Here is a 21,272-nt window from a genome sequence, read left to right on the forward strand (position 1 = left end):
TTCCACCAACTTCCAGTTTCTGTGTCTTTTTACCTAGTGCCCAAGCTCCTTAACAAATATTCCTATTTGAGTTTACCAGATTATTCCAGTTGTCTACATTTTTTAGTTTCTTTCATTTTTCTATTTCAAATGTTCTTTCGGACACCATGAAGTAGAAATTTCTAGGAATGCAGGGAAAAAAAGTATGGTTCTACTGATGAGGGTGTATCAGAGTTCAACCAGAGAAGCAGAATCACAGGACTTATATTAAATGGACAGAAGTAGAGAGAGAGATTTTCTTCAGGGAATTTGCTTTCACAATTGGGGAGCTAGTTAAGTAGCCTCTCTAAGGGTATTTTCCACATCCCATGCTCAAGCTGGAAGCCTACAGAGTAAGCAATCAGGAAGTGTGATACTGTGATATAATAAGAAATAAACATTTGGTCTTGGTCCCAGTTGTTGGCACAGAGCTTCTAAGACCCTGGGAATCTCTGGAGCTTTGTTTTCCATGCTAATGAAGGGGCTCTCAGAGGACAGAGGCTGCTTGCCAGAGGAGTGAAACATGTGATTGGAGGGTTGGAGTTTTCATCCTCCCTACCTTTCCCTCCAACCTCCAGGGACCAGGGAGAGGTTGGCCTTAATTACCAGGGGTCACTTTTTAAATTAAGCATGCCTATATAACAGAGCCTCCATAAAAACCATAAATAATGGGGTTCAACGAGTATTCAGGTTGGTAAATGTTTGAGGTGCAGGGAAGGTACTCAGAGGGGGCATAAAATCTCTGCACCCCTTCCCACATACCTTGTCCTGGGCATCTCTTTGACTGGGCTGTTCTTGAGTTGTATCCTTTATAATAAACTGGTAATAATAAGGTTTTCCTGAGTTTTGTGAGTCTTTCTAGCAAATTATCAAACCGGAGGAGGGGGTCACGGGAACCTCTGATTCATAGCCAGGTGGTCAAAAGCACTGGAGGCCCAGACTTGTGATTGGCATCTGAAGCGAAAGACAGTCCTGTGGGACTGGGCTCTGAGTCTGTGGGTTCTGTACTAACTCCAGGTAATTAGTGTCAGGATTGTTTGGTGGAGAAAACCCTCACACTTGGTATCAGGAGTGCTGAGGGTAGCGAGAGGAAGTTTTTCCTTTAGGAAGGGAAGGTCAGAAGAAGGCCAAATACCAAGAGCATGAGTTGGAACTCATAAGAAGACACTAGAACCATTTCCAGCCTTAAGGATATAGGTGTCCTGCAGAAGTTGGAGCCCTGAGTCACAGAGCTCAACACACATATCTGGCTCAGGAGTCAGAGATGCCGAATGAGGACCAAGGAGAGAGCAGAGCAACTGCACAACTAGCTGCTTCTTTACACCTAAGGCTGAATCAGCAGATCGTCAGCAAGTGTGTGAGCTACAAAATGGCTGTGGCTTCCCTTGGGCTCCCCAAATCTTCCAAGAATCTCTGCCGTGGCTGCCCTAGCCAGCAACATGTAAGAAAGTGAACAAGAAATGTAGTTCAGCCTAGCCAAGTTGAGAGATTCCAAACTCACCACAGAGACTCAAACTTTTGAGTCATCAAATCATCACATGAGGAGCTCCCGTCATGGCTCAGTGGTTAACAAATCCGACTAGGAACCATGAGGTTGCTGGTTCGATCCCTGGCCTTGCTCAGTGGGTTAAGGATCTGGCATTGATGTGAGCTGTGGTGTAGGTTGTAGACATGGCTCAGATCCCACGTTGCTGTGGCTCTGGTGTAGGCTGGCAGCTACAGCTCCGATTAGACCCCTGGCCTGGGAACCTCCATATGCCGCGGGAGTGGCCCTAGAAAAGGTGAAAAGACAAAAAAAGTCATCACACAAGGTCTTTCTGGGCTTTACTATCGAGAGGTAGCAACTTTCTTACGGTCTTCCTTCATCCCCTACACTGGTTACCAACATCATAACCTAAATTTCACTGTCTGGAGAACATCCTAAGGTCATGGAATCACCTAGAATAGTAATATGAAAAGCACATAGGGAGTTTCCATTGTGGTGCAGTGGAAACAAATCCAACTAGGAACCATGAGGTTGCGGGTTCAATCCCTGGCCTCGCTCAGTGGGTTAAGAATCTGGCATTGCCATGAGCTGTGGTGTAGGTCACAGACTTGACTCAGATCCCACTTTGCTGTGGCTGTGACATAGGCTGGCAGCTGTAGCTCCGATTCGACTCCTAGCCTGGGAACCTCCATATGCTGTGGGTGCGGCCCTAAAAGCCAAAAAGAAAGAAAGAAAAGCACATAGAACTAGGCAGAATAAGCCCACTCCTCACAAGCCCTCTCCCAGTACCATTTTTCTTTATCCTGAATGCCTTCATTTCCCCTTTCTGTTTGGTCTTTTCTTCATTTTCTTGTTCAGCCTGGACTCCAGGATCTGTCCACTCTGACACCCCTTTAACCAATACCCACACTTCCTCATCCTTTTGTCTTTCTTTACCTTTTGTCCAGTTATACATGCAGGGAGGTTGAAAGAACCAAATGGTTCCATGACTTGCAACAAAAGTATTAGTCTTCTGCCCACTTCACCACCACAATCTTCCATTCATTGGAGCAATTACCTTTAATTCTATTAGCTTATTAATCTCTCTGTCTCTAAATAACACTTATTTTTTTGCTTTTTAGGGTCGAACCTATGGCATATGGAGGTTCCCAGGCTAGGGGTTGAATCGAGGCTGCAGCTGCTGGCCTACGCCACAGTCACAGCAATGCAGGATCCTTAACCCACTGAACAAGGCTATGGATCGAACGTGTGTCCTCATGGATACTAGTTGGGTTTGTAACCTGCTAAGCCACAATGGGAACTCCCTATTTGCTCTTAATTTTTCAATTTCAGGCTCGTCTATAGCTATCTTACTATGGGGAATTTAGCTCTTTTTTATCCTCATAAAACCCTCCCTCCCGTTTGCAAGTATTCTTTTAGGCTCTGCATTCTTCAAAACAGTTTCATGGCAATCCAGCTTAGTTCATTACTTAGTGTTTACATAATTATGAACACATAACTGCTACTCAGGCTGAGTCTTTCTCGCAAAACTCCTTGTCTTGCTTGGAGTTCATACTTGAAATTTTCCCCTTAGTTTTTCCTGTATTGATCACTAAAGTTTCCAAATGTTTAAATTTTTCAATAGATCTAGATATTTCAGATCTATCCATGGCAACCCCTTGAAAAAATCTCTCCAGCCATCTGGACTCCAGGCTCATCATCTTTACCTGGGGCGTAGCCACTGCCCTGGGATGGCTCTTACCACCGTCTCAGGAACCCTCCAGCTCTTTCCCATGTTGGCCCCCAAATCCTGAGTCTTCCTATTTCTTGGCATTCTCATCTCTCCTATTCTTCCTGTGTGGCTGCAGTACCTTCTCTTCTTCTCTGAAGATGTTAATATTAGTTTTCACCTCCCTGCAGACCTGTTTCCTCAGGTGTCTGGCATTTCGTGGTTGTCTGCTCATATTTAAAGGTGAGGCAATGAAAAGCTAACTGGCAGCTTTGCTTCGGTGTGTTTTACTTTATAATAACCAGTTAGTTTATTCTACTATACGATCCAATTGCCTGAGATCTTTCCGTTATTACTCTCAGCAAGTCAGATCCTTTGAGAAGGAGCTTCTAGCTTTTGGCTTCCAGGATTTGGGAGTCGAGTGAAAAATAAGGCTGAGGGCTTCTGCTTTACTTCATCCCCCTATTCCTAGTGTGGTCCTCCTGTTCTCAGCTCGGCCTGTTACACTACATCCAAACCCCTCCTTTCCCCTCTCCAGAAAACAAACTTCCACACTTCTGATGGAACAAGAAAGACTTTAGAGAGTCAGCATCTTTTATGGCTACTTTTTAGCTTTCAGGATTTTATGGCTCATATCTTTTCTCATAGGCTTGTGGGTTTTACGCTTTTTATTTATTTATTTATTTTTTGCCTTCTTAAGGCCATACCTATGGCATAGGGAGGGTCCCAGGCTAGCGGCTGAATTGGAGCTGCAGCTGCCGGCTACACCACAGCCACATCAACACCACATCTGAGCCACATCTGCGACCTACACCATAGCTCACGGCAACGCCAGATCTGTAACCCACTGAGCAAGGCCAGGGATCAGACCTTCGTCCTCATGGATGCTAGTCAGATTTGTTTCTGCTGAGGGGCAACGAAATTCCTGGTTTATGCTATTTAAAAAGTACCTGTGTGGGAGTTCCCGTCGTGGCGCAGTGGTTAACGAATCTGATTAGGAACCATGAGGTTGCGGGTTCGGTCCCTGCCCTTGCTCAGTGGGTTAACGATCCGGCGTTGCCGTGAGCTGTGGTGTAGGTTGCAGACGCGGCTCGGATTCTGCATTGCTGTGGCTCTGGCGTAGGCCGGTGGCTACAGCTCCGATTCGACCCCTAGCCTGGGAACCTCCATATGCCGCGGCAGTGGCCCAAGAAATAGCAACAACAACAAAAGACAAAAAGACAAAAAAAAAAAAAATTAAAAAAAATAAAAAATAAAAAGTACCTGTGTGTGTTGTATTTTCCCCCCAATGAAGGAGGAACAGAAAATGTATGTGTTCAAGATGACCTCTTTACCCAGAATTCCTCTGACTTGCCATCACCTGTGCTCATTGAAACACCAGCCCTAAGCCAAACTCACACTCCCTGGTTGTCCTTGACTTCTGAAGAGCATCACACAATCCCGTGGATTAAGGTCCCTGGAAGCACGTTGTCTTAAGCCACAGCCGAGTCTCGGAATTGCTCAGAAACCCTAACTTACGTTCCTTAGGAACTCCGATTCCTACTCCACACCCACCCCTCTGGTTTTCCAAGAGTTTCCCATCTGCCACAGACCTGGCCTTCAGCATAGCACATCACCTCTCACTTCATGGAGAAGGGAGCTGTGAGCCAGGTGTGCATTAGCCTTCCTGGAACCACCACCTTTCCAGGCTGAACTGCATCCCTGCCCATCCTGGCCTCCTTCTTCCTTTCTCTCTCTGAGTGAGGCTCGACCTCGCACTCCTGCTCTGGACCCCAGATCTTACCCCCACAGATCCCACTGTTTTATAACCCCAGCCTCTCCCTCTCAACCAGCTCCTGCGTGTAGTGGCATGGATGTAAGTTCCTTCACTGCCTGGCCCTTGCCCACTTCTCCTGGCTCATCTCACCATCCTCTCCTTGCCCATCATGCTCAGGCCACGTGAACCATATCCAGTTCCCTAAATACATGTACCTTCTCTTCACTCTGAGCTTCTGCAAATGCTAGTCCCCGTTCCCAGCCATCCTGTTCTCCTCCACTGGCAGATCATACCTGTCCTCAGAAGCCTCCCCAAAACCTCCCTGCACCCCGGGGGGCCCCCACCTTCCCTCTGGTACCACTTACCCACTTCAGTGTGGTACCCTCTTACCCCACTGAGCCGAAGAACTGTTTTCTCATCTGTCTCCCCCACTGGACTATGAGCTCCCTGGGGGCAGGGATGGTATTCACCATGAACCATCAGGACACATCACAGTGCCTGGCATACAGTCACTGTTGAATTTAGGTTGGACTCACTGTCTCCTTCTCTGGGAAGAATCCAGATTTTGGGGTGAATGGCATGGGAAGGGGAAACCAAAACAGCAGGCTACTCTAGTTAATCCACTAGGAAAATGAACTTCATGCAACTCTCTACAGAATCATGGCAACAACTAGGACAGGCAAGGCAGCATGGAGGTGAAGGACTTGACCTATGGAGGTGCCCTAATTCCAGTCTATAGACCTGCCCTGAGATGAAGTTTAAATAGGTCACCTACTACCCCACCATTCATCACTCTACTTCATTTACATGTGTTATCCTTATTAGTACAGGGAGGGAGTTCTGTTGCCAGGGCAACTAGAAATAATTCATGCATATTTCAGCCTTTCCCCAAACCTTAACTCCACTTGGTCCAACACTCAGTGTGCCCTTACTCTCCTGGGTCCAGAGAACAAAAACTTTCTTCAGTTCTGCCTGTGTCCTCTCTAGGATCCCATCAATTTCTACATTATTATCATTATTTGTCTCTTTAGGGTTGCACCCACGGCATATTGAGGTTCCCAGGCTAAGGGTCAAATCAGAGCCGTAGCCACCACAGCCACAGCAACGCAGGATCTGAGGCATGTCTGCGACCTGTACCACAGTTCACGAGCAATGCCAGATCCTTAACCCACTGAGCGAAGTCAAGGTTCGAACCTGCATCCTCATGGATGCCAATCAGTTTTGCTTCCGCTGAGCCATGTGGGGAACTCCTCTATATTATTTTCTAAAGTAACTATCTTAATATAGGGATGTATTGCACAACGTGGTGAATATAGCCCAATAGTCTGTAATCATTATAAATGGAGTATATATAACCTTTAAACATTGTGAATCACTATTTGGTACATGTGTAACATATAATATTGTCCATCAACTACATTGCAATACAAAATAAAAATAAAAATTTCTTAACCAATTTCATTAGGATTAATTAACCTGGATACTCACCTTGCCTCCAGTACAACAGATTCTCCCTCCGATCAATACTGTTTACTCAATAGTAAGCATTCAATAATTACTGAATGAATGAACCTCAGTCTATTATCACCTCATTATTTGTACATACTTGATTTTGGCCATCTGGAAAGAAGGTCCATTTCCTATTTCCCATTATGACACAGGTAAATAAATTAGTTCAGACAAGTGGAAGATTGTGAAATTATGAGAATGAATAAATCACCTGGGCAACAATAAACCACATTAAAGTATAGAATTGCCAAGTTTTATTTCAATCATCGCTAAGGATAACATCCACTCTCCCTGCTTCATCCTGGTCTAATAATTGCCACTGCTTTCAAAAACAACAACCACCACAACCACAACAATAACAAAAACAACAATATTAGATGGCCCAGATGTTTAATCTACATGCATATGCTAGATTTTCCCAGCTGAAAGTGAGCTTTTCCTCTCTTAAATTCCTATATTTTAATTGATTTGAGTCAAAATTGATTTGAGTCAAAATTTGTTCTTCTTTTGATTTTGTTTTTATTTTTATTTTTTTATTCATTTATTCTGTTTTTTGGGGGACTGCGCCCAGAGCATATGGAGGTTCCCAGGCTAGGGGTTGAACCACAGCTATAGCTGCTGGCCTAGACCACAGCCACAGCAACGCTGGATCCTTACCCCACTGAGCAAGGGCAGGGATCGAACCTGCGTCCTAATGGATACTAGTCAGATTCGTTTCTGCTTGTTTCTGCTGAGCCACTCCTGTTTGTTTTTAGCCGAAAGTGTCTCTACTGGATGTGAGGAAGCAGAGATGCAGGGGACATTTACTAACTGGTGGCCTGGGAAAGCTCTCTGAGGAGGGATGCAAGAGGCCAGCTACACTGCCAGTGGGGAAGAGCATTTCGGGAGGTGAGAAGAGCAAGCTCCAAGGACCCTTGTCAGGATTGGCCCACAGAAAGGGGGACAGTTTGGAAAACCAAATAAACAGAAATGAATGAACACTCTCCCTACTCAAACATAAGCACTTATTACCCTTCCTTTCTACATAGCTCTTCCAACCAGAAATATGGCCAGACTTTCTCTTAGCACTGGCCAGCATTTTCCATGTTGCCACACGTCCGTATTCCATCAGCACCTAAACATTCCCTATTGTTGAACCCTCCCACCCTGTCTCTAACCACAAGATGAGGTAGGATCTCCTTAAACCTTTCTTCTCCGCCCTCCAACAAAACGAAAGCCCAGGCTGCTCTCATTTCAGAATTCCATTGAGAAACAACAGGACCCCCATACAAGAGGGCCTGGTGGGGAAGACTAAGACCCTGGCTTTGCACCAAGTTCTAGGGTCCCTGCCTCCGAGTTCTCTGGATCCTGAGGCCCACACACTCCCTCTGATTCGCATGCCAACCCCTTCCTGCAGTGGTTCAGCCTGGATGCCAAGTCTAGACAGAGACAAGTGATTCAGATCACTGGGTATCTCCTTCTGTCTGGGTCGACCTCCCCCGATGCCTCCCCACCCAAGGCCCCTCTGGCACTCTGACTATGCAGAGGGAGAAAAGCCCACTACAGAGCGGGGAATGATTATTGGGCATAAGGGGCTCTGCTCTCCAAGAGTATTCTGGTCTCCTTCTCGCTTGCTCTACGTGGAAACCTCAGCCCGAGGTGCCGACTCACCACATCGCCTCTCCATTGCCTCTCCGGAGAGGGTTAGAGAGTGGGGGTCAGGCTGGTGCTCTGGCTGGAACTACGAAAGGACGCAGCGGAGGAGGCAAAGCCCCCCACCTCATAGTGCCTGGGAGGGAGTGAGAAACTCTTCCAACCTGGCAGCTGTTATTTACACTTCCGATAACATGTGACAGCGGGAGGGTAGAAACAGTAGCAGATGACTTGAGAGAACAGGGAAACAAGGCCTTTGACAAAGATGTGTACTATTTATGTGAAACCCGGTGTCTCTGCTAAAAATAGACCCCAGCACCAAATGCTCCATCCTGATACAAGTGCTACATAGATAATAAAGTTATTTCACATCTTTCTTTCACCCAGGCTGCTGGCCCACCTGTTTGACATCTAACAGCATCTCAATTTTCCAGGGGCCGATTTCAGCATAATATTACAGAAGTAGCATGCTGTTCTACCCCCAGCTCCTCCACCAGCTAATTGTGCCAAATTTACTACCTATTTTGGTAAAATGAAAGGGTAGGGGAATAAAATGGAGTTGCACATTTTAAGTTCCACACTCTATGAACCTAACAAATCACTTGCGTCGTTGCTCTCTTGGATGGGAATGCGTAGTTTTCACTTCCAGGAATTGTTTGGGATTTGACTTGCTTGTAGCAAGACATGTAATGCATGTCGAATTAATGGCTTTATGCACCAAACCATTCAACTAGAGTTTTCATAATTATGAAATTTCACCTACATGGTCTGAGATCAACCAATCCTACTAGATGCTGGGAAAATCCATATAACTGTGAATCAACTTACCTGTAAGTGAAGAAATATAACTAGAATGAGCAAATAAGACAAAACAAGGATTTGGGTTTTTCTAATGGCTGGACCTGAAGCGTATGGAAATTCTTGTGAACTACAAGCACAAGAACACTGGATCCTTAACCCACTGCACCAAGCCTGGGATCAAATCCACGCTGCCACAGAGACGATGCCAGATCCTTAATCTGCCGCGTCATAGCAGGAACTCCAAGGATTAAAAAAAAAAAAAAAAAGTCGTATGATTAAAGTGTAGACAGGGTGTGGGAAAGGTGGCTAGGAGCTGCTCTTGGGGATTGCTGGAACTAGTGACTCAATGCTATCAGGATGCATCCTCCCCAACCTCCCCTCTGCTTCCCCCACACCCCCTCTAGCCTGGTTTCCTCTAGGGCTGACAGATGGAATGGGGAGTGGGGAATAGGGGAAGAGCTGGGCAGCCTGAAGTTCTGGATTCACATCTTTATAAACCTAGGGATTCAGATGAAAAGAAACTTCTTTTCTCCCAGCTCAAATGTGAAAATTCTCAGGAAAGAACTGTGATTGGCATATCTTGAACTACGTGCCTATCTATTGGCCCATCCCTCTGTTCAAGGGGTGGGAGATATGACTGGCTCAGCTTGGGTCACGTGCCTGCTCCTTAGGCGAATGGGCGGGGCTTCGCTCCTCCAGGAAGTGGAGTAGCATTCACATGGCCACTGGGGGAATTTGTGGCTGAACGGGAAGGAACTGAAACTGGCCTCAATTTAGAGATACTGTGGAATGTGTCACAAAATGGGTCTGAGCGTTATAATAATCTGAATATCTAAAGATGTCCACAAAAGCAGAATTTCTTCAGAGCGATCCTGCCCGTTTCATGGCAGGGACAAAAAGGAACAAGTATTTTAGGGAGATAAAGTTTGTAAGCAAGTAGAAAGGATATCTCTTTAAGGAAATGATTTTAGATGTAAAAATTTCACCAGGTCACATGATATTTTCTCAGAAAGACATGATGAGAATTACATATTTTAACTTCATACAGGAATAAAAAGGAGCTCTCTGTAGATAAAGTGAAGTGTCAGGACTAAAATAAGCAGTTACTGAGACTTGAGGATAGAGCTTTACAAGAACCACATGCACACATGCAAATTAAGACAATTCTCTACCCTTTTATGCCTATTAAATTAGGGGAAGCTTTTTTTTTTTTTTTTAATGATAATACCCAATTTTGGTAAGGTTCCAGAACAGGTACAATTAATTGCTCATTGCTAGAGGGACTATGAATTAGAAAGTGATTTGACAATATGCACTTATAGACATTAAAGTGCTTCTTCTTCTTCTCTTTTTTGATCCAGTAATCTCTCTTCAAGGAATGTCTCCTTAGGAATTAAACTAAAAAAAGATAAAATAAAGATGCTCCCTGAACTTTCATTTTTACTGAAGAATAGCAATGACCAGGGTCATGTTTTATTTATCTTTGTGTTCCCAACAGCATCTCCATCAGATATGATGGAGTTAGCATTTTAAAGTTTGTTAAAATAATAACTGCAAATACATGTTTACAAGAGGGTAGTTTAAAAAGTAATTATGTAAGTTCACTTCAATGTGAGAGAATGTTGCCATTAAAATTAAGAATTATGAAAACAGGAGTTCCCCTGAACAAACCCAAGTAGTAACCAGCAGGATATGGGTTTGAGCCCTGGCTATGCTCAGTGGGTTAAGGATCGGGCGCTGCTGTGAGCTGTGGTGTAGGTCTCAGACATGGCTTGGATCTGGCACTGCTGTGTCTGTGGTGTAGAATGGCAGCTACAGCTTTGATTTGACCCCTAGCCTGGGAACTTCCCTATGTTCCTGTGTTCCGATTATAAGTATGTGACATTTATCTAATGAATCTGGACATGGAGTGGAAAGGACAGAAAGGACACAGAAGAAAACAAAGGATTACTGGTTGGGATGAATTCTCTATTATATGGTTCCTTAGCATTTATGCAATAGCATGTTTTTAATTAATTGATATATTTGTGAAATATAATTATTAAGGCACAAGGGTCAATGGGACCCATCTGGATGGCAACAGAGCCCTCATGAACCTGCCAAGAAGGAATTCTCTGTTCTTGTCTGCTCTGTGTCTCAGTAGACCCTAGAAATGGAACCTCCCAAAGCAGTTGTATCTATACCTATGTCCCCATAAGGGTGTAAGTACATAGATTCACAAATACTTGAACATGAGGCTTGGCACACAGGCATGAGGCATAGTCAATACAATATCCATCAAAAAGAATTATTTTCTTGTGATATTGTGATTTATAATAAGAAATATGTGTTTATTACTCTTTGTCCCTGTTCCCAGCACACAGCTCTTAAATCCTTGCAAATTCCTAAGTAATAAGAGCACTGGGGCATTTTCTGTTCTAATGAGGTAACTGTGGGTGGGCTCTTGGATGGGGGCTGGTCACCAGAAAGACAAAGCCTTGATTAGAAGCTTAGAATTTTCATCTCCAGAGAATTGAGAAGGGCTAGAAATGAACTTAATAACTGACCATCCCTATGTGAGGAAGCATTCATAAAAATCCCAATAGTAAGGGGCTCAGAGAGCTTCCAGTTTGGTGAACATGTGGAGATGCTGGGAGAGTGAGGCCCAGAGAGGGTGTGGACACTCCGTGTCCCTTCCCACATGTCTTGCTCTGTGCATCTCTTCCATCTGATATTTGTCTGTATCTTTTATCATATCTTTTTATAATAAGCTAGTAAATAGTAGATGGCCTATTTTTCTGAGTTCTGTGACCTGCTCTAGCAAACTAATTGAACCTGGGGATGGGGGGTTGGTCATGGGAACCTCTAATCCATAGCTTATGGGTCAGAAGCACAGGTGACAACCTGGACTTGTGACTGGCATCTGAAATGGGAGCCAAGTCTTATGGGACTGAGCCCTGAACCTGTAAGATCTGATGTCGTCTCCAGACAGATAGTGGATAGTGTCAGAATTGAGTTAAATTGTAGGACACCCAGCTGGTTTGCAGGTTTTCTTAGAGTACGGGAAAAATCCCACCCATTTGGTGGCCAGAAGTGTCAGAATTTGCTCATTTTGTGTGAGTTATAAAGAAGAAAGACATAAGGGGAGTTCCCTTCATGGCTCAGTGGTTAACGAATCCAACTGCTATCCATGAGGACACGGGTTCGATTTGGCCTTGCTCACTGGGTTAAGGATCCAGCGTTGCCATGAGCTGGGGTGCAGGTGGCAGACAAGGCTCGGATCCCTTGTTGCTGTGGTTGTGGTGTAGGCCCCTGGCTACAGCTCTGACTCGTCCCTTAGCCTGAGAACTTCCATATGCAACAGTGCAGCCCTTAAAAAAAAAAAAAAGAAAAGAAAGAAGAAGAAGAAGGAGGAGGAGGAGGAGGAGGAGGAGGAAGAGGAGGGGGAGGGGGAGGGGAGAGGGGGAGGAGGAAGAGAACTGGAGGTTTTTCCAAGGCACTTGTACAAAGGCTATCACATGCAGGACTGGCTACATAATTTGCAGAGCCGCAGTGCAAAATGAGAGTTTTGGGCCCTTGTCAGAAAACCATTTTGGATTTCAAGATGGCAGCAGCAGAGTATGAAGCCCAACGTGGGGTCCTTTTCAGTGCTGGACTCTGTGCAAGCACACGTCCGTGCCCGTGATCTCGGCCCTGGTTGTATGTACAGGACGGGAGCAATCTCGTGACTTTGCTTTCTAGTGTCAGTTCTCTCTCTAGTTAGAGGTGCCACCTTGAACAAATTAGTCGTTCCCACTCTCTGTGCCCCACCTGGGCAGAATTTGATCCCCGTGTCAATTACCTCCTCCCTCTGATTCTGGATCCTTTTCTATCAGCCCCTGTGCCTCCTGTTTCAGGGGCTCCCTGGGAGATACTGATCCGCTCTTTCCAATACAACACCCGGCCTCAGGGGAACATGTCTTAAAATTATCCACCTTCAGATTCAGCCTGATGCACCCTTCCTCTAACTTCCCATTAAAACACTCACAAAAAAAGATGAAAAGGAGAAAATTCACAACATCAGGGACACAAGGCAGACTCCAGGGGAGTGATCAGGACGGCAGTGTCAGTGGGCTTGTCTTAAGAACAGCAGTGTGGCTGCCCCTGATTCCCTCCAGTGACACCTGGGCTCTTTGTCCACCTAGGGCTGCAGCGTTTCATCCAGGTAGGGATTTGCCTCCGCCAAAGCCAGGAGTTTCCTTCCTTCCACCTCCTTCCAAGGGTCTCTGCTTCACAAACCAGGGAATGGGTGGGACTGATTTCTTCAGAAATTTTGTAGCCCAGTTGATTCTTCCAGCCTACTCCCTATCCCTCACGTCCGTAATCACTCTCTAATATCATGGTCCTCACTCCTGCCCCCTCCTGAGATCTCATCCTCAGGATGCTTTGGGCTACCTCTCCCTGACTCAGCTTCCAAAGTTTTCCTGTGTCCTTAAGAATTCCATGCACCCCTACCCCCATGCTGCTTTTTTGTCTTTTTAGGGCCACACTCATGGCATATGGAGATTCCCAGGCTAGGGGTGGAATTGGAGCTGTAGCTGCCGGCCTGCAACACAGCCACAGCAACGCCAGATCCGAGCCGCATCTTTTTTTTTTTTTTTTTTTTTTTTTTTGTCTTTTTGTCTTTTTGCTATTTCTTGGGCCGCTCCCGCGGCATATGGAGGTTCCCAGGCTAGGGGTCAAATCGGAGCTGTAGCCTCCAGCCTATGCCAGAGCCACAGCAACGTGGGATCCGAGCCGCGTCTGCAACCTACGCCACAGCTCAGGGCAATTCTGGATCGTCAACCCACTGATCAAGGGCAGGGACCGAACCCGCAACCTCATGGTTCCTAGTCGGATTCGTCAACCACTGCGCCATGACGGGAACACCCCGAGCCGAATCTTTGACCTACACCACAGCTCATGGCAATGCGGGATCCTTAACCCACTGAGTGAGGCCAAGGATCGAACCTGGGTCCTCATGGATACTAGTCAGATTTGTTTCCGCTGAGCCATGATGGGAACTCCTCCATGCCCTTTTAAACCTATCCCAGGAGAGCTTTTCACTTCTCTCTGAAAACTTGACTGTCCCCAAGGCAGAGCCTCCTCAGGTAAATTGTATCTTTCCTACTCCCTCAGCCCCACCCCACAGTCCACAGGGCATAAAGGAGCAGGGGTCCGGCTGTGCTAACCAGATACCACCCGCTCTGTGCTGAGGGTCCTGGAGTGAGGTGAATTAAGAAAGAAATCACCAATCAGCAAATTGGCCATAGTATCCCCCAGGCCTCGACAGTAGCTAACGTTCTAAGCTAAACCTGACCCTCCAGTCCCCTCCCCTCTATTTTGTTCCTTCCTCTTACAACACAATGACCATCCTCATCCATGAGGCAGAGATAAGGAACCTTCTTGAGAGAATGTGTAGCCTCTGTCTTTAGTCCTCGGAGTCCCCGTATTCCTTAGTGAGCTCATGGTATTCTGTCACCAGCATTCACTCATAACAGCGAAGAATCTGGTCTATTCTGAATGGTTTTGATCTCTCTGCCGAGCCTCAAATTCTTTTTTTTTTTTTTTTTCTTTTTAGGGCCTTACTTGTGGCATATGGAGGTTCCCAGACTAGGGGTCAAATTGAAGCTACAGCTGCTGGCCTACACCACAGCCACAGCCACAGAAATGCAGGATCCGAGCTGTGTTCTGTGACTACACCATAGCTCACGGCAACGCCAGATCCTTAACCCACTGAGCGAGGCCAGGGATCAAACCTCATGGTTCCTAGTCAGATGCGTTTCTGCTGCGCCACAATGGGAACACCCTCAAATTCTTAAATGTCTGTGTAGATAAGTAAATACTGTCCTTAATTACCTTCCCTCCCTGTTGCTCTCATCTGGGAGAGTATTCTAGCTCAGGAGAACATTTCAAAGCCATCATTCCACCTTTCCTAGTTCTCCTTGAACCAAGCAACCAACCAACCAACCAAACACCGGTGCTACCACCAACACAAAAAAACCCTTCAAAGATAATGAAAAAAGTCAGAGTCATACCCAGGCAGAAAAATTAGGTTTCCAACAAGAAGGGAAATCAGCTGGTTCAGACTTACCCTTCACAACATTAAATCCCAGAAGATAATAAAAGTTTTTGCAGAATTTTTTTGGGGGGAAAGAATTCTAAATAAAATAATTTTTTTAATATGAGAAAGCAAAGAATGGCATCATAGATAAACACATGACTACAAACCCTACATCAGATACCTTCTTTTGCAAAAATTACTCAAAACTTTCCTGTAGACAGACAGATAAATTAAACACATGGAGAAGTTGAAATTTAAAGGAAACAGGAAGTAAGCCTGGAATTCCACTTAATGAGAGAGTGAATTGTATCTATGGTGTTTACAGTTACATTATAGTTCGAAAATTGAAGGAAAAAGCCAAAAGAGTTTCTTGTAAAGATTTAGAAGAGAGATAACAACAACCACACGAAGCCCATCTAACTCTAAGTGTGTGTAGACCTCTTCGGGTGACTGCCTGGCTCACCACAATCGCCCATTCTCCAGGAGCTGGACCCGCTAGACGTGAGAAGACCCCTCAGCTCTGTCTGTACCAGGTAATTCTGCTTCATGGGCTGCAGGTAGGCATCTGACTCAAGCTAAGCCATTAGATCATCCGAACCAAGAGTCTCAATCTTGTACTGAGAGACAGCACCTGAGCACTTTTAACCTGAGCTATGTTAAGAGTCCTCCAGAGTGAAATCTCATGGATCCCTCCAACCAGGACCCCTGGGTCTGCCCGGGTCCCTGTCCATCTCAAGGCATGGCCGTTCAGTTCTTCCTTGGTCTCCACATCATTACCTAGTTGCCCATCAATAAATGTCCTCTCTACGTTAAGCTAGCTGTGGTCCATCTCTGCTATTGTCGACCAAACGAAACTTCACTAATGCAGAAGTTGCTGGCAGCCTGGAGTTTTTCAGTTACCAGGATGTCAGAGAAAAGGGGTGTGGTGAGGAGAGGAGAGAAGTGAGGGTGGGCTCACCTTCCTCTCCTTGTCTGGGAAGATGGCAACCCTTCCCATGCAACGGTGGCATTATTAGTGGAACTGTTGACCATCTTCTCTTGGGACTTGACTCAAGAGTAATATCTAGGATTTTTAGCAAATTTGAGTTACTTTTGCAGCCTTTATGGTACAAGATGAGAGCGACAAGCTCCAGTCCAAGATAGCCATTCTAAAAATTAATAGACAATAGAGGAGAAAGTATATGACTATTATACAAGGTCTTTCATGGGAATCACCAGAAATCTGAGGGCCAAATAACCATATAATTTGCCAACCTGCAGCAGTTAACTTCACCGCTGTGTCTTCTTTATGAAGCTGAAGTCAGTGTCCTGATCAGAATGGGAGGGTTTTGGCACTTAGAAGAAGTCAAGTCTGGGAGAAGCCAGAGGAGGCTGGGGATCCTGGGATTTCCTTCTGCCCCCTTCATTCCTCCAAAGCACCTTCAAAAGAAAAAGAGTGAAAGAAAGGGTGATTCCCAAAGACTGTGAACTCGGAGAAGAGTGGTCCAACATGTTACACTGCATTGCAGGATGGGTCTTCAGCTTCTCTCCCATGGGGGATAATGATGTGTGTGTATAGGTATGGTCGCATATGCATGTCTGCAAAGATGTTGGGACATCAAAGGGAGAACGCAGCAAACACCTATTGCTTGATTCCCTCACTTTCCATATTTTTCGGGAGATTTTCCACTTGGGGGTGGTGGTGGTGGAATTCTGTGCCCTTCCATCAGTACGGAGGAAAAAAAGCCATGTGTCTGCAATATCGCCCAGTCTCCTGGCTGCCTAAGTAAGTTCTGCTGGATTCATGCTGAGACAAAGTCTTTTCTCACCATTTCAAGTTTGAATTAAGAAATTTAAATATCAGCCTGTCTGCTCCCTATGTCTGGATGATACACGCCGGAGCTATAACCAATGACCATTTTCCTTCATGTGAACTGGAGAAAGAACGCTGGACTGCAGCAAAGGAAAAGTATAAAACATGTGCTGAGCAGAATACAGTAGAAAGAACTGCCTGAGTCTTTATTGCTGCTCCAGGCTGTCTGTGCAGGCTGAATCCATCCTTGCCTGGCATTTAGGATTTCCTCGATTTGCATGATTCCCCTAAAATCTGAGTATAACACCCTTAGTAGTCACCCTCAGGCTTAAGCTGGCTTAAGGTTTCTATTTCTAGCAACCAAGAGAATCGTAATATCCATTATCTGTAGAATTTACATTTTTTATCTTTATCTTACATATATCATCCCTTTCTCAAGTTTCCTCTACAGCGTTAGCAAACTTTGATCACAGCTCCTCTGACAGTGAACAGCAATTATTTTACACATAGGCCAACCACTATACCATGAATTCATTAGGAGTCAGGATGGTGTCATAGTCATCTCTTGGTCCCCAGGCCTATCAAGGGCTAAGCTGTCTGATGGACCAGGTGAAACCAGATGTGGGCAGCAGGGTCTGTGATGGGAACAGCAATTCCTGCCTTGGCAACTGCTTCTGGGGGGAGCTCCTGACTCACCAGCTGCATTCACACTGACAGTCATGATGTATCCCTGTCACCCTCATCCAAGAAGGCCAGGAGATGGATGTAATGGTGAGACGGGGTGTGTCAAGGCCGTTTAGCTGAATGGTAACCATTAAATAACCAATTCACCCACCTAGTCATCTCCAGCAGGGGCATACATGTGGCCTCTCTTCTCCAAACTTCTGGAACCTGAGCAGAAGACAAGTGGCAGGGGGACAGGTTAGCACAGTCTCGAACATCCAGCTGGGAAAGCCAAGCACAGTCATGGGACAGAGCAGCCCAGGCCAATGACCGCATGGATGACATAAGATTTCCATCAGATGGAGATGTGTGTCTTGGTCCATTCAGGCTGGTAAAACCAAACCAGGGACTGGATGGCTGATGAAAAAACAGAAATATATTGCTACAGATTTGGAGGCTGGAAGTCTGCGATCAGGGTACCAGCATGGTCAGGTGATTTTCAGGTCGCAGACTTCTCATTGTGTTCACACTTGGTAGGAGGGGCTAGGCCGGGGCCTCTTTTATAAAAGAATGAATCCCCACTCATGAGGGCTCCACTCTCAGGACCTCATCACCTCCTAAAAGGCCCCACCTCCCAACACCATCACCCTGGGCATTAGGTCTTCAACACGTGAATTTTCAGGGCACATGTTTAGACCATAGTAGTGTGCGGTGGTGGGGAGAGCCCATGATGGGAGGAAGTTTGTCCTCAGGTTGCAGGAGCAGCCCATCCTTCACGTGGGAGAATCCAAGAGCAAGAGCACGAATGGAGGTCTCTGTGTCTGCATATCCAGATACTTTTATTTTATTTTATTTCATTTTTTTCCTTTGTGCCACTGCATCTGCAGCATATGGAAGTTCCTGGAGTAGGAGTCAAATCATAGCTGCAGCTGAGGCCACAGCCACAGCCACAGCAACACCAGATCCAAGCCGCATCTCTACCTGCGCCACAGCTTGTGGCAACACCGGATCCTTAACCCACTGAGCGAGGCCAGGGGTCGAACCTCTGTCCTCAGGGACACTATGTCCGGTTGTTAACCTGCTGAACCACAACAGGAACTCTCATATTCAGACATTTGAAAGGCAGCTTACAAAGTGCTAAACAAAACATGTTGTACCCCTCCTCCTAGACAAAGAGATGGCAGTGTCACTGGAGGGCCAGTTTCAGAGGCAGAATTCTTGGACTTCTTGGAGTTCTGCACTGACACGTGGACATCACAGGGAGAGCCGCCCTGCCCCCACCCCTCCCTTCCCGCCCCCATCCCTGCTGGGCACTTCAAAGTCAGGGGCCTTGGGTGCCCTCTGTGGATACCCAGCCCACCTGTCCAGGCTTCATCCACACCCTACATTAGCAGCCAACTCTAGGCTACCATCTGAGCGCATGAGTGACAGATACCTTCAGAGAACAGGCCTGGGAGAGCAACCCAAGCTCTGGGCAGGGAGTGCCAGGATTCTGGGTCTCAGACATTTTTCGGATTGACAGAACAGAGAACATAAGCTCCGGGAGACACAGTCCTTCGGTCCAGTGGGTTCCTGCTCTGGGAAGGGTGCAGCCCGGCAGGGCCAGACAGGGCCAGACAGGCAATGTTGGCTATGGAAGCCAGGCCAGCAGGCCCTCTCCCTTGGATCTGATGGTAGTTCTGATCAGGGAGGCACAGGGCTGTCCCCGGAAATGGTTCCCCTGTGGGGCAGGTGGCCAGGCACCGCAGCAGAGCACAGAGCAAGGGTCTGCTTCCAAATCGGTGGCCAGCGTGTGGGCCAGCTCAGGTTGCCATCACTAAAGACCACAGGCTGCGTGGCTGCAGCAATGGGAGCTTCCTTTCTCACAGGCTTGGTGGCCATAAATCCACCAGCAAGGTGTCAATATGTTTGGTTCCCCCTGAGGCCTCTGTGGCCACATGTTGGCTGTGCCCTCATATGGCCTTCTCTGTGTGTGTGCATCTCTGGGCTCTCTCCCTGTATGCCCCAATCTCCTTTTCTTTTTTTTTTTTTTTTTTTTTTTGGTCTTTTTGCTATTTCTTTGGGCCGCTTCCGCGGCATATGGAGGTTCCCAGGCTACGGGTCTAATCGGAGCTGTAGCCGCTGGCCTACGCCAGAGCCACAGCAACGCAGGATCCGAGCCGCATCTGCAACCTACACCACAGCCCACAGCAACGCCGGATCGTTAACCCACTGAGTAAGGGCATGGACCGAACCCGCAACCTCATGGTTCCTAGTCGGATTCGTTAACCACTGCGCCACAACGGGAACTCCCCAATCTCCTTTTCTGTATTAGGACACCCATCGGTTTGGATCAAGGCCCACTCTAACGGCCTCATTTCACCTTAATCACCCCTTCAAAGGCTCTGTTTCCAAGTACAGCTGCATTCTCAGGTACTGGAATTTCAAGGGTACACAATTTGTCCGTATCAGGCAGTCAACGCTACACTCTCCCCTAGTGGGAAGAGGGGGCTCTGAGGGAGACTCGGGAGTGACTGAGCCTGTCTGCGGGGTGCAAGTGCTGCATCAGCTGGGGGGCCATCGGAGAGCTAGACTCATGGCAAGGCCACCAGGTCCTGGGACTGGCCAGCCACATGGGAAGCTCAGAAGGCCATGTGATGGGGAAGGGGATGGGCACCTACAGAGCCTGGTGGCCAACGCCTGGTCACTTGATCCGGGATCTGTAGACAGTGGCTTGATTCCAAGTGCCCCACCCCCACAGTGGGACTGCTCCTGTCCTTCTGACCTCAGGCTGGAACTGATGCTACAGAACCTTCAGGTGGGCCCTCCTGGGCTACAGATGGGAGGGACTGGAGAACAAGATGGGACAAGTGGGAAAGTTCTAGGGGAATTGCAAGCTCCAGCACATCTAGAGATGTGCTGTCCAGTATCCTAGCCAACAGCCCCACGTGGCTAATCAAACACTTGAAATGTGGCCATTCTGGAGTGAGAGGCAGTGTTAGCATGACATCCACACTGGCTTGTGAAGTCACTCAGAGAAAGACAACGTAAAGTAGTTCATTAATAGTGTTTACAAGGATTGCATGTTGACATGATCATATATTCTAGTTATTGTTTTATATAAAATGTTATCAAAATTCATTTCACCTGTTCCTTCGTACTTTTTAAACATAGCTATTGGAAAACTTAAAATGACACGTGTGGCTCTCCCCATATTTCTGTTGGATAGTGCTGTAGCCTTTCTCAGACAAAGACAGAAAACGGGAGAAGGAGGAGAGGGAGGAGAAGGGGAAGGAAGAGAAATTATCTTTTTTCCATGAGGAACTTTGCTGCAAAGCTAATATTTGTTGACCACTTAGTATGCTGCAGGCACCGAGCAAAGACATTTTATGTGTACTGTTTCATTTAATCTTCACCTCAATCCTGTGAGGTTTCTATCACCATGATCCCCGTGTTAGTGAAGACGAAACCTAGGAAAGTGTGAATTACTGGCCCAAAGTCCTATTGAGAGTTAAATGGTCAAGCTGCGGTGTGCACAGAAGCAACATGACCATCCCATGCACGTGCTCATCCTTCATTCTTCATCTTCTATCCAGCCTGAGCTAGAAGCTCTGTGTACATCCTCGCTAACTTCTCACGGAATCCCTGCCAAAGCTGCATTATGTAATTTTTTTTTTTTTAATAGCAAGCTCACTGTTTCTTGAACAAACAGGAGTCCTGGTGGGTTCAGGGGTTCCAGATATCAGATCTTAAACCCAGCCTCCCCCAGACCATCCCTACCCAGCACCCCTTTGTGGTAGAGATGGAAGAAGCCAGATCCTCTGAAAGCCTGGCTCAAGAAAATTGGATGGGACCTAATCAGCTGAG

The 21,272-nt window shown here is 46.5% G+C and overlaps 1 protein-coding gene across 34 annotated transcripts in view; it reads right to left on the reverse strand.

Moving 5' to 3' along the window:
- Positions 1 to 21,272, reverse strand: part of MTHFS (methenyltetrahydrofolate synthetase) — a 315,580-nt gene that overhangs the window by 11,707 nt on the left and 282,601 nt on the right. For 4 of the 34 annotated variants that reach the window (XR_014810313.1, XR_014810309.1, XR_014810335.1 and 1 more), the window contains 4 exons: positions 17,599 to 17,654; positions 16,226 to 16,390; positions 15,930 to 16,119; positions 6,935 to 9,148 (listed from right to left, as the gene is read on the reverse strand). The gene's annotated coding sequence lies outside the window, so the exon portion shown is untranslated. Of the gene's footprint in view, positions 1 to 6,934; positions 9,149 to 10,111; positions 10,625 to 12,201; positions 16,391 to 17,459; positions 17,655 to 21,272 lie in introns of those variants that run through there. The other 30 variants (XR_014810310.1, XR_014810307.1, XR_014810339.1 and 27 more) reach the window with 16 other exon arrangements.

This window comes from Sus scrofa, chromosome 7, assembly GCF_054392235.1.
Source record: "Sus scrofa isolate SSC_HxYL_T2T_F1_AM1 chromosome 7, Sscrofa_HxYL_maternal_Yorkshire_Landrace_v2.0, whole genome shotgun sequence".
Lineage (NCBI taxonomy): Eukaryota > Metazoa > Chordata > Mammalia > Artiodactyla > Suidae > Sus > Sus scrofa.